At 42.8% G+C, this 16,643-nt stretch overlaps 1 protein-coding gene and 1 non-coding gene across 3 annotated transcripts in view; one reads left to right on the top strand and one right to left on the bottom strand.

Annotated features, from left to right (window-relative positions):
• DTD1 (D-aminoacyl-tRNA deacylase 1) overlaps positions 1-16,643 on the top strand; it is a 189,467-nt gene that overhangs the window by 17,598 nt on the left and 155,226 nt on the right. The window lies entirely within an intron of this gene.
• On the bottom strand, positions 2,004-2,124 carry LOC115893076. The gene has a single exon (XR_004053032.1). It is a non-coding gene; the product is annotated as a U6atac minor spliceosomal RNA (small nuclear RNA).

Raw genomic sequence — 16,643 nt, 5'->3', positions numbered from 1 at the left:
CCTTCTTGGCCTCCCAAAGTGCTGGGATTACAGGCTTGAGCCACTGCGCCCGGCCTTATTATTATTATTATTATTATTATTATTATTTTAGACAGGGTCTCACTCTGTCACCCAGGCTGGAATGCAGTGGTACGAAATCTCTGCTCACTGCAACCTCCACCTCCTGGGCTCAGGTGATCCTCCTATCTCAGCCTCTCAAGTTGCTGGGACCACAGGCATGTGCCACCACAATTGGCTAATTTTTTTTGTTTTTTGTTTTTGTTTGTTTGTTTTTTTTAGTAGAAATGGTGTTTCACTATGTTGCCAAGTCTGGTCTTGAACTCCTGGGCTCAAGCAATCCACCTGACATGGCCACCCAAAGTGCAGGGATTACAGGCGTGAACCACCAAGACCATCCTAATTGTTAACTCTTTAATGTTTCCTATGCTTTAACTTTCTCTCTCTGGATTAAGCAAACCCAGATTTTTTTTTTTATTAGGCCTATTTTCAACCTTAATTAATGACATTTATGAAAAATTTTTTGAAGCTCTGTAGCAGAGCCCACATTGAGGATTGTCAGCTCATTCAATGTGCTCATGTTTAGATGGGTGATATTCCTACTCCTCCTTGGCATTTCCTTTTAATTCTCTTTCTACTTGTAAAAGATGTCCAGTTGCTGTAAGAATACATGGATTCTAGATGAACAGAACATTCCCACCTTAATTCAAATCCCACACTTACTTGGGTTCTGATAGAGCAAAATAGATTTGCGTCTCCTGGAAATATCCAAATTTAGAACTCCATTTACAAGTCTGGTCATGGAGGTCTCCAGTGGTTTTTCCTACCGTGTGTCCACTGGGATCCTCCAAAGTGCTTTGCTGCAAACATGTTTCTTCACAGAATGAGTTATTAAGTCAAGTCCTCTGAGTAATTATTTTTCTTTTCTGAGACAAGGATTAGATGCTGCCAGCATTGTTCTTCTCTGCTTGCAGGTGTTTGTGGAATCATTCCATTTTTGAGTAATCTCAGATGAGTTTTAGAATACTCTGAAGTCCCTTGAAACATAGATGAAAGCAAGGAATATCAGAAAAGCATAAGTGAAGGCATTTTAAATGGGTGAACATTTATAGTTGTTAAGGAATGCTTGAATGAAAGCAAAACTGCTTTCATCTACGTTTTTAAAGAGGAGTGTTTATTATTATTGGGTGTTTGTATTTCTAAAAACACCTTTTATTTATTTATTTCTTTTTGAGAGAGAGGGTCTTGCTATGTTACCTAGGCTGGGCTTGAAGTCCTGGACTCAAGTGATCCTTTCTCCTCAGCCTCCCAAGCTGGGACTACAGATGATGTGCCACACACCTGGCATACTTTTTAAAATAATCGATATTTTTATCTAGGTAATATATATGAAGTGCCTGGGGCAATCATAAATAATTTCATAATGGATCAGAATTTAAGCTCATGGTGTATAATACATCTGGTCATTTTGATGAAAAATTGACATAAATTATAAACAGTTTCTTTTAAAGGATTTTAAAATTACAATTCAATGCATTTTGGAAAAGCAAATGTAAAATGACTTGGGCTTATAAAACCAGAATTTATGGCTGGGTATGGTGACTCATGCCTGTAATCCCAGCACTTCGGGAGGCCAGGATGGGTGGATTGCTTGAGCCCAGGAATTCAAGACCAGCCTGGGCAATATGACGAAACCTCGTCTCTACAAAAAATGCAAAAAAATTAGCCATACATGGGGGTTGCATGCCTCTAGTCCCAGCTATTCAGGAGGCTGAGGTGGGAGGATCACTTGAGCACAGGAGATTGAGGCTGCAGTGAGCTGAGATGGTGCTGCTGCACTCCAGCCTGGGTGACAGAGCGAGACCCTGTCTCAAAACAAAACAGAAAACACCAGAATGTACAATTCTGTGACTATCAAAGACAAATCATAGAACTGTTTTGATTACAAGTGCAAAGTAATTTTAATGTTGGTTATAGATTTACTTTCTTATTCCCCTAATAAGAGTCAAAAATCATGGTTAGATGCTACAAAGTAGGTAGCAATGCCTTAACCTGATGCATGTTGTCAGGCCCAAGGGCCCCTTCCATCCTTGTCAAGGGCTAACCTTCTGTCCTTTCATACAGCATATACAGACAGTTTTAATCAAAATTTATTTCCAAATGTTTTGAACTTCCAGAAGTCCTACAATTATATCAACAGTGTGTCACATTTTCTTTTGGCCTTATCTCTTTTACAGCCTCCAATGAAACCAAATGCATAGAGCATGCGTTACACATTTGCTGTCTTTTGGTTAATTTTGAGAATTTGGCTTCTAGCTCCAGAGTGAAAAGACTCTGTGAGCCCAAGGGACGTTGGAATGCAGATGAAATGCTAAATACATTTTCTTTATTTTAGGAGTTTTAAGACCACTTCAGCAACTTTAAAACGTAAAGTTTAATTAGATTTAACGTTTTTTCACTCCCTTCTCCTTTCCTAAGTGAAATTTTATTTTACATTTATATTTGATTTGTTTTTCTTATTTGTTGTTAGTGACAGAGAGAAGATTGTTGTCCCCTTTGTTCCTTATCTGTGTTCTGCGCATCCCTGCCAGAGGGGGGGATTAGGGACATTTCCTCATCTGCTGCAGCTCTTCCCACATGGTCCCTGCTGTGGTGCATGTGCCTACAGCGACAGCAGGCTGGCTCTTTTGGCTCCTGTAGTTTTATGGCCTGCTTGGTAATAGAACCCCAAGCTCTTTCACTTGTTCCGTATACAGTGGAACCCTGGACGGGAAGCTAGTTACGGTTTGGTCCTCACACATGTTTTTTATTATTATTATTACTATTAAGACAGAGTCTTGCTCTGTCACCTAGGCTAGAGTGCAGTGGCGCGATGTCAGCTCACTGCAACCTCCGCCTCCCGGGTTCAAGCGATTCTCCTGCCTCAGCCTCCTGAGTAGCTGGGATTGCAGGCGCCCGCCCCTGTTACTGGCTAATTAATTTTTGTGTTTTTAGTAGAGATGGGGTTTCACCATCTTGGCCAGGCTGGTCTCGACTTTCTGACCTTGTGATCCACCTGCCTTGGCCTCCCAAAGTGCTGGGATTACAGGGGTGAGCCACCGCGCCCGGCCCATAAATGTTTATTATTGTTGTTAGTTAATAACATGCCAAAATACCTCTGTTGAGGGCTTGTTATACAGACCCTGTGCAAAGCAAACACTCTTTCATTCTTTATCTCGTTGAATCCTCACAACAATCCTAAGAGGTGAATATGAGGATTACTGCCATTCTGTAGGTGAGGTGCAGCAGGGTAACCTATGGAAGGTCACTCAGCACATAAGTGGCAGAGCCTGGACTTGAACCAGCAGCTATCTCTAGAACCTGAGCTTCACTGATATCTTTGCTTCACTGTAAAATTCACATCTTCTTGGCTTATTGGCCTTTTCTGTTATCTTTCCTTTCTTTTATTTTGAGACAGTCTCGCTTTGTCGCCCAGGCTGGAGTGCATTGGCGCAGTCTGGGCTCACTGCAACCTCCTCCTCCCAGGTTCAAGCAATTCTCCTGCCTCAGCCTCCTGAGTAGCTGGGACTACAGGTGCCTGCCACCACACCCAGCTAATTTTTGTATTTTTAGTAGAGACAGGGTTTTACCATGTTGGACAGATTGGCCTGGAACTCCTGACCTCAAGTGATCTGCCCACCTCTGCCTCCCAAAGTGCCGGGATTACAGGCGTGAGCCACTGCACCTGGCCCTTTTCTGTTATCTTTCTGTATTTATTGAGTCTACTGGGACTTTCCTGCCTTCTCCGTCATGATCAAGGAAATCAGCGGAGGGGTTTTTGGGCCTAATTTGGGCCTAGGAAGGGGAGCAGTGTGCCCTGAGGCCAGAGTGTCCTTCCTCTCTGAGCAGTGATGTTCATCCAGGATTTTAGTCCTGTTTCTGCTGCAGAAGATGTTATTGGTTCCATTCAAGTCAGTTTTGTGACTTATCCATCAATAAGACACTTTATCTGTCAGCCCTTGTGCTAGGCTCTGGGTATATAGTGCCAAGTAAGAGTGATGCAGTTCCTGCCCCGAAGGAGCTCATGGTCTAGAGAAGAGAGATACTAAACCAGTGTGGCTGTTTCTGCCGCAGCGTGGGAAACGTTCCTAAGAAACCTCCTGCTCTGCAAAACCGCTGCTAAAACTCTCAGGGCTTATGAGAAAAATGGAGTTAATAGCAGAACGCCAAAGTCCTGTGGCTGGGTTGGAAGGCAGTAGGCACTTGTTTTTTATTTTCATAAGATATTTTTAGGGGCTTCTGCTGCCAGTGCTTAGGGCTTTTTTGCTGAAGGCCGTCATTTTATTCCCACTATTCTGGCTGTCCTTGTCTGAGAAAACCCACCTCTGCCCAGATACAGCCTCTGTGGTATATGCACTTTCATTTACCAGTTGTATATGAGCGATTCTCCTTTCAGAAACAAGTGTCCGCAGAACCTTCTGAGGTGACTGGTGTGATACATGCTTTGAGGGAGTGTTAGGGATGAATAACAGGGTTAGGCGCTAAGGTGGTGGCTGCACATGTGCTTGGGCATGATTTTGCCAGAGCTGTGTGTAGGTCATTTGTTGAATCTTCCTGACTCATCAAACCAATCCCCATGCAGAACGTTGTTGATCTTTATGCCTGTATGTGGGTACGTACTGTTGCCCTTCGTTAAATATTGACTGGTGCATGCTGTTTAAATTGGAAACACACCCACTGTTTTTCTTTTATATTTTACATAAAGTGTAAAAGATTGGAGACAATTTCGCCATGTTGCCCAGGCTGGTCTCAAAACTCCTGGGCTCAAGTGATCGGCCCACCTTGGCCTCCCAAAGTCCTGGGATTACAGGTGTGAGCCACTGCATCCAGCCTATTTTTCTTTTAAAAACTCTCTGAGCCTCTTCTATTGTAATGACCTGGGGCACTGGACAGACCAGCCTCAGAGGAGAGATCAGGTTTTCCCAGCATGCTCCTGCTCAAGCACTGAGCATCCCACATCCCTAGAAACCCTTAAGTCCTGGGCAAACTAGGATGACTGGACACCCTAAGAAGCAGCCCTGTGGCAGTGCAGTTCTCAGGAAAACCTGGGCCAGGGTGATATCCTGAATGCATTGTGTAAAAATGCACTCCTCTTTGCATAGGAGACAAGGTAGGGATAGGATGAACATCAGGGCAGGAGGATTAGCTGTCTGCTTCGGCTGGAGAAATGACAGAGTTCATGGCCAGGTCCCCAGTAAAGCCGCTAGAGTACCCAGCTCTAGGCAGGTGCGTGACTGGCCTGAGCAGGTTCAAGAAGTTCAGGGACAGACTTGGATAGAGGAGTGGAAGAGAGACCACATTGCTGAAAAACACTGTTGGCAATCTGGCAACTTGGTCATCTGGTGCACTGGCTGACTCCTGTGTTTGTTAGCAGCAAAGACAGCCAGGAGAGAGATTTAAGCTGAAATGAGAAGGATGAGAGAAGCTGCAGGCTGTAGTATCAGGAAGTGTTTTTGTGTGGGCCCATTTAGAGGCTTTTTCTGTGTCCCAGCAAGCTCCCTAGGCTTGCACACATTTTCCCTTCTCCCTCCCTCCCTCTCTCCTTCCCTTCCTGCCTTCCTTCCTCTTGCTCACTCTTTCTTCCACTCTCCTTCAATCCCTTCCTTCCTTTCTTCCTTCTGAAACGGCCGCGGTGTACCCTCTTCCCCTTTCTACTCTCCTCCCCCCACTCCTCCCCACTTCTCATCCTTGGCCTCGCCATGTTGCTGGGCTCCTCCCAACCTGGTGGTCTCAGGGCAGTTGGCTTCATAACGTGATGCTGGCTTCCTTCACAGTGAGCATTGCAAGAGCAGGCGTCCCAAGATGGTAACAGATGTGCTGATCCCTTCAGACCAGGCCTGGAAAGTGGCACAGCCTCACTTCTGTCATACAGTGTTGGTCAAAGCAGTCTCACAGCCTACCCAGATTCAAGGGAAGGGGATACAGTCCCACCCTGCAATAGCAGGAGTGTCGAAGAGTTTGCAGCCATCTCCAGTCTTCCACAGCTCGTAACCCTGCTGCTCTCAAAGGGTGGAACTTTCCTCATTTCATGGCTGTTTCTCAAATCATTGCTTTAGGAGAAAAACGCTAGTCATAGTCCTATCGTATTTTCCATTCTACTGAGAATGAGCTAAAGGTTGAGGGTGCATTATTGGGTCCCCAGACTGAATAGGCACAGGAAACTGGGTCACTTCTGTCCTCTGCAGCCTCTCAGGGATCTCCAGCCTTCACATGAATGCTGAAGGCCTCATTTGACAGGAGGCATTGAACACTTTCCAAGTTGAGTGTTAAACATGCATTGCTTTTATAGTTAGAAAAAAAAAAAGTTTTACCAAAATGGAATAGTGGAGAAGAGCAACCTCCACTCAAGCTTCTAGTTCCAGCTCTGAGGCATTTGTAATGGGCTCAGGAAAACATTCACCGGTCAGCTTTGTTCAGCAAATCAGAAGCTGCTGCAGTATTCAAGAGGATTACCTGTATATTCTCTGCTGGGTCTGATTTGTTGTGGGCGTCTAAGAGCTAGAGAAATGTGGACAGACAGGTTAGGAGAGCAGCAGTGTATGACCGCTTCTGCTCTGTGTGCTCCGTGGGGCGTCCGTGATGCCCGTACCTCTCCCACTTCATAATGCAAAAAGGTGCCAGGAGCTGGAAGACCACGTCTAGTTTTTGTTTTGTGCTTAGTACTTGATTTCTGTGGATTTGTTTAATTTTCTACTGTTTACTATTTAAAGCATTTTAACAGCATAAGTGAACTTTCAGTGGAAGCCTGTTTTATATACTTTGGCAAAGACTATGATGCCAAAGGCATTATTTTTCTTGTAAATTTAGGAAATTACAACGTGGGATCGTGTCTTCATTGTTAATGAATGGTAGGGTTGGCAAACTGTGGTACAGGCTGATGCTCTTGTGTAAAAGTTTGACACAGCTGTCCAGCTGATTTTGGCCAAGTAGGTTTATATTTTCTCTCATTCTTTTCTTTCATTCTATTCACTAATTTGCTTACTGACTTCCTTATTTATTCCTGCATGTCTCTTTTTGGTCTTACACGTACATCATCTCCATAGCTACAGTTTAGCATCCCTTTTCCCAAATGGCAAACTGTATCCACTTTCATTGTTAAACTCTATCTTTTCGTGATTTCCTTGTTTGCTTAGTTGATTATCTATTGTGAATAGCAACCTGATCTTGCCAGTTCTCCCTTCCCCTACCTAAAATAACCATGGTCACCCTAAAAGCAATGTCAGACACCACAGTGGCTCACGCCTGTAATCCCAGCACTTTGGGAGGTCGAAGCAGGAGAATCACTTCAGCCCAGGAGTTCTAGACCAGCCTGGGCAACATAGCAAGACCCCATCTCTACAAAAAAAAAAAAGAAAGAAAAAAGAAAAGAAAAAATTAGCTGAGTGTGGTGGTGCACGCCTGTATTCCCAGCTACTTGAGAGGCTGAGGCAGGAGGATTGCTTGAGCCCAGGAGTTCAAGGCAGCAGCAAGCTATGGTCACACCACTGCACTCTAGCCTGGGTGATAGAGTAAGACCCTGTCTCTAAAAAAATTTTTTTAAAAAAAGCAGTGTCAGTGGTATGGAGGGGTTTTGCACTCCTACAATAATGGCAGCGTGCCTTATGCACAGTGGGTGCTTTGTTATTTTGTGCAATGAATGTCTCTGGGTCTCGGGAGATGAGGACTGGCCCATTTTGGTGACTTTGCCATCCTTTCTATTCTTTCCATTCTCTCTGGGCTCTTTCCCCTTCCTGTTCTTATTCTCCTTCCTCACTTTTATCTCATTTCCTGAATTTCCTCCACACTTCTGACCATGAATTGCAGGATCAGCTCTTTCTCCTTGCCCAAGAGTCTATTATGGCAATTCATTTGGAAGAGATAAAGACAAATTTTAAAAGAAGATACAGGCATAGGTAGAAAGAAACTTCTGTTCACTCTTGTTACAATCCAAGTAGGTAAGGTGACTTGGGATGCAAGGAAAAGTCTGAATCATTCAACAGGAGGAATGGGAAGAGTTCAAAACCTTATTGATTCAGGGACTACGAATTCAGAAAAAAAAAATTATAGAATATATTATATTCTCTATATATAATTTTTTGTAATGTGTATATATAATATAATGTATATACATATACACACACATATATATATTTGCGACCATATATATGAGGGTTTACTTCTGGACTCTCAGTTCTAGTTCATTGTTCTATGTTTCTGTCCTTACACAGTACCATACTGTTTTGATTACTGTAACTTTGTAGTAAGTTTTGAAATTGGGAGGTGTGAGTCCTCTAACTTTATTCTTCTAATTAATGCTTGAATAGGTGTATGATGAGGTAGTTCAAATATCAAAATGATATGAAAAGGTCTAAATTAGAAAGGTTTGCTCTCATTCGTGTCTCTGTCCAGCCTGTTTTGCTTGCTCTCTAGAGATAATCACTTTTATTAATTTTTTCTATCCATCTATCCATTTGCAAATGTGAGCAAATATGAATTTTTAAAAATATTTCCCTTTCTATACAATAGGTATGATGTGAGGTACTGTTTTATGTCTTGGCTTTAAAAAAAATTTCACAGTGTGTCCTAGAGATTATTTTCATACCAGTTCATAGAGACTTCTTTTTTTTTTTCTTCTATTCTGAACAAATTAAATCTCTCTTTTTAAACTGCTGTGTACTGTTCTATGGCAGGACTATAGCCTGGCTTATTTAATAGATCTTGTATTGTTGGACTCCTGGGTTATTTCTAATTTTTGTCTCTTAAAAACAGTGACATGATGAATACATTTGTACGTGTGCCACTTCATATGCAGTCGGGAGATACCTGTTGGAGAAATTCTCAGAAATGGGATAGATGGTGCCTGATGGCTGTTTGTAGGCACCGCACCTTTCTGTAGTGTGAGACTACCATATTTCTCCTAGCTCTGTTGGCAGAGTGTATTTTGAACTTCTAGAATTTCACCCATCTGATAGATATCCCATTGTAGTTTTAATGTACAGTGTGTGGTTGGACATTTTTTCAGACGTTTGACTGACTTGTATTTCCTTTTCTCTTAGCTGTTTATGTGCTTTGTCCTTTTCTTGTTGTTTTTTTGAGACAGGATCTGGCTCTTTGTCGTCCAGGCTGGAGTGTAGTGGCGTCATGATCATGGGTCACTGCAGCCTTGACCTCCCAGGCTAAAGCAGTCCTCCCACCTCAGCCTCCTGAGTAGCTGGGACCACAGGCATGTACCACCATGCCCAGCTAATATATATAAAAATTATATATATAAATACATATGTAATATTAATACATATTAACACGCATATAATAATACAAAAATTATATATACATACATATGTGTGTGTATATGTTTACATATATATGTATACATATAGAGACATATATAATTATACACACACACACACACACATATATAAAAATTTTTTTTTTTTTGAGATGGAATTTTGCTCTTGTTGCCCAGGCTGGAGTGTAATGGCGTCATCTTGGCTCACTGCAACCTCCACTTCCCTGGTTCAAGCGATACTCCTGCCTCCTGAGTAGTTGGGATTACAGGCACTCACCACCACACCCAACTAATTTTTGTATTTTTAGTAGAGATGGGGTTTCTACTAAAAAATGTTGGCCAGGCTCGTCTGGAACTCCTGATCTCAGGTATTCCGCCTGCTTTGGCCTTCCAAAGTGCTGGGATCACAGGCGTGAGTCACTGTGCCTGGCTATTTTTATACTTTGTAGCGACTGGGTCTCACTATGTTACCCAGGCTGGTCTCAAGTTCCTAGGCTCAAGCTATCTTCCCACCTTAGCCTCCCAAAGTGCTGGGATTATAGGCATGAGCTACCTCCCCTGGCCTGTTCATTTTTTCTGTGAAGTTATTTGTCAGGTTCTTTATTTCTGTGAGTGCTTTATACATGCTATGAGTTGCTAATATCTTTCTCTATTTTGTCATTTGCTCTTTGACCTTGCTTAGGGGACTGCTGGGTAGACAATTTTGATCCTTAAGCAGTAGATTGTCAATTTTTTGAAATGGCTGCTGGCTTTTGAATCAAGTTTCCTATGATTCATATGACATTTTCTACTCCAAAATTACAAAGAAATTTGGCTATTTTTCCCTCTCCTGCTTTTTTTTTTTTTTGGAGATGAGTCTCACTCTGTCGCCCATACTGGAGTGCAGTGGTGCGATCTTGGCTCACTGCAACCTCTGCCTTCTGGGTTCAAGCGATTCTCCTGCCTCAGCCTCCTGAGTAGCTGGAACTACAGGCACGCACCGCCACACCTGGCTAATTCTTTGTATTTTAGTAAAGATGGGATTTCACCGTGTTGCCCAGGCTGGTCTCGAACTCCTGAGCTCAGGCTATCTGCCTGCCTCAGCCTCCCAAAGTGCTGGGATTACAGGTGTGAGCCACCACACTCAGCCTCCTCTTCTGCTTTTTTGCTTTCAGTTTTTACTTTGAAATCTTTTATCTGTTTGTAGTTTATCCCATATAAATGTAAAGCATGGATTGAACACTTACCTTTTTCTTCAGGTATTTACTAAATGGCTTCCCAAAACTATTTATTTAAAAAGCCACCTTTAGCTTTACTAATTTGAGTTTCTGGCTTTATCTTCCAGTAAATTCTTGTATGTATTTTTGAACTTTTAAACTTTATTATTTTTAGTTTATAATTTTAATTTAAAAAAACTTCCATTCATTGAAAAAATTTGGTTTCTATCTTTTTTGTCTGTCTTACCTGTTTATATACTGAACACACTCTTTTAGTTATTGAGGATTTTTACTATGCTTTCCTATCAGGTAAGGTTAATTTCTCCCACATTGTTCTTTAGAGTTTTTCCTAGCTCTTCTTAAATGTTTATTTTTTCATATGAATTTTTAAATCAGCTTATATACTTCCAGAAAGTAATCATATTATTTTTACTTGGAGTGTGTTAAATTTATGAATTCTCTGGGTCCCTGCATTAGACACATTCAGATTGGCTGCCTGTTTACATATGCCTACTTGGGTATCTAAGAGACCCCCAAACTCAATGTGTCTAACCCTGACCTCTTAATTTCACTTCCTAACCCCAAACCATGCCACTGTCAGCTTACCTATCTCAGTTGGTGGCAGCGCCAGCCTTCTAGTGGCTTGGGCGAACAACCGAACCAACTAAAATGCTGGATGGAATATATTTCTTTAATTCTTTTGTATTTCATTTTATTCATTTTTATTTTTAAAAACTTTCCTACAGCTTTCATAGGCTTTTTTTTGAGATAGGGTCTCATTCTGTCACCCAGGCTAGAGTACAGTGTCATGATCATAGCTCACTGCAGCCTTGAGCTCCTGGGCTCAAGCAATCCTCCTGCCTTAGCCTCCAAGTACCTGGGACTATGGGCATGTGCCACCATACTTAATTTAAAGAAAAAATTTTTTAAGAGGTAGAGTATTGCCATGTTGCCCAGGCTGGTCTTTAACTCCTGGTTCAGGTGATCCTCCTGCCTCTCAGCCTCCCAAATACCTGGAACTATAGGTGCATGCCACCACGCCTGGCTGTTAACTTCTTATTTTGAAATAATTTAGGCTTACAAAAAAGTTTGACAAATAATAAGCTTCATCTAACTTCTGTTGATAACATCTTACATAGTACAGTTATCAAAATGAGGAAATTAACACTGGTAACATACTATTGGCTAAACTACAGACCTTATTTGAATTTTGCCAGTTGTCCCACTGATGTCCTTGTTTCTGGTCCAGGATTCAATCCAGAATTCCAAACTGTGTTTACTTGTTGCAGCTTCTTAGTCTCTCCCAAAATGTGGTGATTGCCTTGTCTTTCCTTGTTTTTCGTGACGTCACCACTTTTGAATAGTCACTTATTTTGTCAGTTTGTAGAATGTCCTTCATTATGTGTCTGCCTGATGTCTTCTCATGATTAAAGTTAGGCATTTTTTGGCAGGAATACTACGAAAGTGATCTTGTACCCTTCTCAGTGCATCGTGCTAGGGGCACATGATGTTGACGTGTCTCATTATTTGCCAGATTTTTCTCTGTCAAGTTACTGTTTTCCACTTTGTAATTGGTCAGTGTTTCATGTGGAGATAATTTGAGACTATGCAAATATCCTGTTACTCAACCTGCTCCCACTCACTGATTTTAGCCTCCATGGTCTTTGCCTATAACACTCATTACTGAAGTACTTGCTTAATCAATCCATCTTTTTTTTTTTGAAATAAGTTTATTCCATATATATTTTGCATTAGAAATTAAAAATAAATTAGGACTTAAAAAAAATCTTTTGTATTTTTAATAATGGTTATATTCTTAAATGATCTGCGTATGCTAAAATGGCTGGGTGAATCTCATTATCTTGGTTAGCCTTCAATTACTAGCTCCAGGACATCTTGGCTAATATATTTACTTTTTAAAAGAAATTTTTTGGGCAAGGCGCGGTGGCTCATGTCTGTAATCCCAGCATTTGGGAGGCCGAGGCAGGCAGATTGCAAGGTCAGGAGATCAAGACCATCCTGGCTAACACGGTGAGACCCTGTCTCTGCTAAAAATACAAAAAATTAGCTGGGCATGGTGGTGGGCGCCTGTAGTCCCAGCTACTCGGAAGCTGAGGCAGGAGAATGGCGTGAACCCGGGAGGCGGAGGTTTCAGTGAGCGGAGATCGTGCCATTGCACTCTAGCCTGGGCAACGGAGCGACTCCATCTCAAAAAAAAAAAAAAAAAAAAAAAAAATTATTTTCTGGGATACATGAAAATTAAGTTCTCGGATACATGTGCAGAACGTGTAGATTTGTTACATAGGTATATGTGTGCCATGGTGTTTGCTGCACCTATCAACCTGTCATCTAGGTTTTAAGCCCTGCATGTATTAGGTATTTGTCCTAATGCTCTCCCTCCCCTTGTCCCCCACCCCCTGAAAGGTCCCGGTGTATGATGTTCCCCTCCTTGTGTCCATGTGTTCTCGTTGTTCAGCTCCCACTTATGACAACTTTTTAAATATATTGATTTACTGCTTAGGAGGTGAGGAAGATTGTTCAGGGTGCCTAAGTTACCTGACTGCAGGAAAAAGGGGTCCCTATATAGTCTTCTTAAAGAAGCGCGTTTCTTTTGCTAGCCAAATAAGAGTTTCATTTTGAAGCAGGAAGGGAATTTGATTTTTTCCAATCTTTTTCGCTAAGTGTTAACCTGGTAAATGCATTTCCTAATTGTGAGCCATGCTGATTAAACCTTCCCTGGCCACTGCATAGTGTTCTTCTAATATATGCCTGCAAGAAATTTCCCAAGTGTTGTTAGTGTAGAATTTTTGCATCTGTATTCAAAGGAGAAATTTGTCTATGCTTTAAAAAATATTCCTGTCTAATTTTAGTGTGAGGGTGATACTGGCCTTGCAGAACAGAGTAGAAAGCTTTACATCTTTTCCCGTGGTCTGGACCAATTTAAATCACATAGGCATTACTGTTTAATAGAACTTGTTAGTGATCTCTTTGGGCTGGCTTCCTTGGCTATTGCTCTGGTCAGTTTCCCAACATCCCTCAAGTTCCTCTGGGCAGTGAACTTTACTTGTCGTCTCCTTCACAGCTGGATTTTCCAATTTATTGGAAGACAATTTTATAGATTTTTAAAATGATTTTGAAAGATCTCTATATCTAGAGTCACATTCATTTTCTCATGTGGTTTGGTTGTATTTCCCCCCTTTATTCCTTAATCAGCGTTTTTAGTTTTTTTTGGTATTTCATTGTTTTGCTTTAATCTTCTTCACTCTTTTCACTTCATCTTCTTCGCTTTAATGAGTGTGTGATTTATTTGGTTTGTTTTCCTAATTTCTTATTTCATTTGGTTTTAGTCTTATTTTCTAATAAATGCACTTATGGGGTGAAACTTCAGAGTTTGGTGTGGCTCCTCCTCCCCACATCTGGTTTATCAGCAAATCCTGTTTGCCTCACCTGGGACATACATGCACACGGAAGCTGAGAGCAGAACGCCACTTCTATACCCACCCTGGCACAGGCTGTCTGCATCTCTCATCTGAATTTTTGTGACAGCCTCTTAATGGGCCTCCTGCCTCCAGCTGGGTCTCCTTTCAGGCCATACCCAACACAGCAGCCTGAGTGAGCCACTTCTCCCATGTATTCTATGGTACTATAATAATAACATACTTTTATCTTAGGAAAACTTACAGGGATCACTTTGTCTTACTTCTCAACAATAATTACAAGAAGAACTATACGTGTGTGTGTGTGTGTGTGTGTGTGTGTGTAGAGACAGAAAAAGAGCATGCACAATAGAGAGAGGGCACGCTACTCCAGGGACTGTGTCATGGGGGTGACAGGAACTGATGGAAGGTGGTTCTGAGCAGAGGCTCACTCTGGCCGTGGGGCTGCCCTGTCAGGGAAGGAAGCCTCACTAACTCAGACCAGTCTACCTTGGAGCCTTTGTTAGGCTGCTCCTGCTGTGTCTTTTGTCCCTGGAGGCTCTGAACTGGGTCAGAACCTTGCCATGAAGCCCTTCCAAGGCCACTCTGCTCCCAAGGTGAAGACTTATTCCCTAGGCTGTTTCCCAAGCTGTGTGCAGCCACAATGCCCAGCCCAGCACACCGGAGCTCCTGCAGTGAGTTTAAGTGACAATATACTGCAATAGTAAAATACATGAGAAACTCATAATAAAATGCCAGCAACATGGAAATGCACTGGATTTGAATGCAGACCCTATCCCATTATCACAGTCCCAGGGAGAAATTACAGGCCAAGATTAATTCTATAACATAATCAAATCCAAAAGCTTTGAAGACTAAAGGAAGTAAGATATGAAATCACATCCCATGACCTCATGAGCTCAGAAGCCACCTTCCCTGCTGTTCTTTGTGTAAGGGTGTCCATGCTCGATTGAGTCTGGGTTCATGCAGCAGCCTTGTCCAGGCCATGTCTGAGATGTGTCATACAGGTGTCCTTGTAGGTCCTTTGGGGGCCTCAAACACTGCATCATCCTCACACAGGCTTCCTTGAGCCTCATTTAGACAACCATACAGCCTTCAACCCTACAGAGTTATCCCAGGCAGAGTGATGTCAAGGACCCCAGCAGGGCCCAGAGATACCTGAGCAAAGTTTGATAATCAGGGAGCTCCTTGCCTTGCATCTCCTGTTATGCAAGAAGGCTACCTTAATTGCCTTGAATTTATGACCTCAGCATGTAGGCATAGTTGGGAATTTAACTTCCCAGCTAAAGGTGAATTTTGGTCCTAGGCATTTAGCATCCTAATGTTTGTTTCTTCTCATGGCTTTGACGCTCTTTAGTTTGGAGTTGAGGGTGGCCCTGTTAGTGAAAGGTGCCCTCACTTTTCCATAATTAGGTATTTTGGGTCCCCCAATGCTTCTTGCTACAAAGTTCCAGGCTTGAGACACTTGTTTCCAAGAAATGAATCTGTTGTAGACACCACACTCAGATGTAGACACCACCTCTGTGCAGTTGCAGAGCCAAGCAGAGAACCCTGATAAGGGGAGCCCAAAGCCTGGGAAGAAGCCACAAGAGCCCCAGGTCTGCCTTTCCAGTTCCCTCCATGGCCCCGAGTGTGAAATGGAGTCAGACCTAGGCCTGGCCCTCAAACTGTGAGAAAATCAGCTTCCAGGGCCTGAAGGGCCTGTAATGTACCCATTTGCTGACGAAACAGATATTTTCACCTCCAAGTCACTTAGGACATGTCATTCCCAGTGCTACTGGTCTCTGCCTAAGGCCTCAGAACTTTTGCCTCAGCTTTCCAGGCACCTTTGGGCCAGGCCTCTGCTGCTGTGTTGTTCCAGCGGTGGTTCACTGGCACTGGCCCAGCCTCTGGGGCACTGGGGATGCCAAGGAACACTCCTGTCTCTGTAGAAGCAGCTCTATACTTGAGGACAGAGCCACCATGGATGCTAGCGGCTTCCAGAGTCATACTCTCAAAGACTCTAGGCATAATCCTGCACATCCAGATCAAACTCTTCTAGCAGGTGGTGGCTCCAACCTGGCCCCAGGCTTGTTTTGAACCCCACGATGCCACTCATTTGCTGAATTTCTTGATGTTCCAGCCTGTAACCCACTGTTGGGGTTTCCATCAGTAACAACCTCCTGCCTACTCAGGTTCTGAACAGATTGAAAGTAGAATGAAGAGGAAACCTGCAGGGTGAGAATGCTTCCTTGGTGGCAGAGAACTGCCTTTAGGGGATGTGCTTAGATGGGCTGGCCTGAGGCTCAGTGTCTAGTGCCTATGTCCCATACTGGTCCCCAGAGGTTGGCTGAGGTTCAGCCCAGTCGTGGCCACACAGGGCCAGCTCTGGAGAGCAGAGAATGTGGGCTTGCTCCCAGCCAGGCCAAGAAGCAATGGTACATGGCTTTTGTTCTCCCCATTTTTCTTTCAGAGTATACTTTTTTGATAGTATTTTTCTGTCCCATCCCTGCAATTTACCCATATACTACCATGGACAGTGGTAGGCATGACAATAGTAATAATAGTGACTATGATTTCCTGTGCACTCACTGTGCTGGGCTGTGTACTAACCTGTGTGCACCTTTGTAACCATCCCAGGACAACTGTCCTGTTGTACCAGAACAAACTGGGGCCCGGAGAGGTGGTGTGAGCCTTCTTGGCTGGCGGCAAAAGTCAGTGAAGCATTGT

Source organism: Rhinopithecus roxellana, chromosome 13 (genome assembly GCF_007565055.1).
Source record: "Rhinopithecus roxellana isolate Shanxi Qingling chromosome 13, ASM756505v1, whole genome shotgun sequence".
NCBI lineage: Eukaryota > Metazoa > Chordata > Mammalia > Primates > Cercopithecidae > Rhinopithecus > Rhinopithecus roxellana.
The sequence above is the reverse complement of the archived record's forward strand: the minus strand, read 5'-3'. Positions and strand labels throughout refer to the sequence as shown.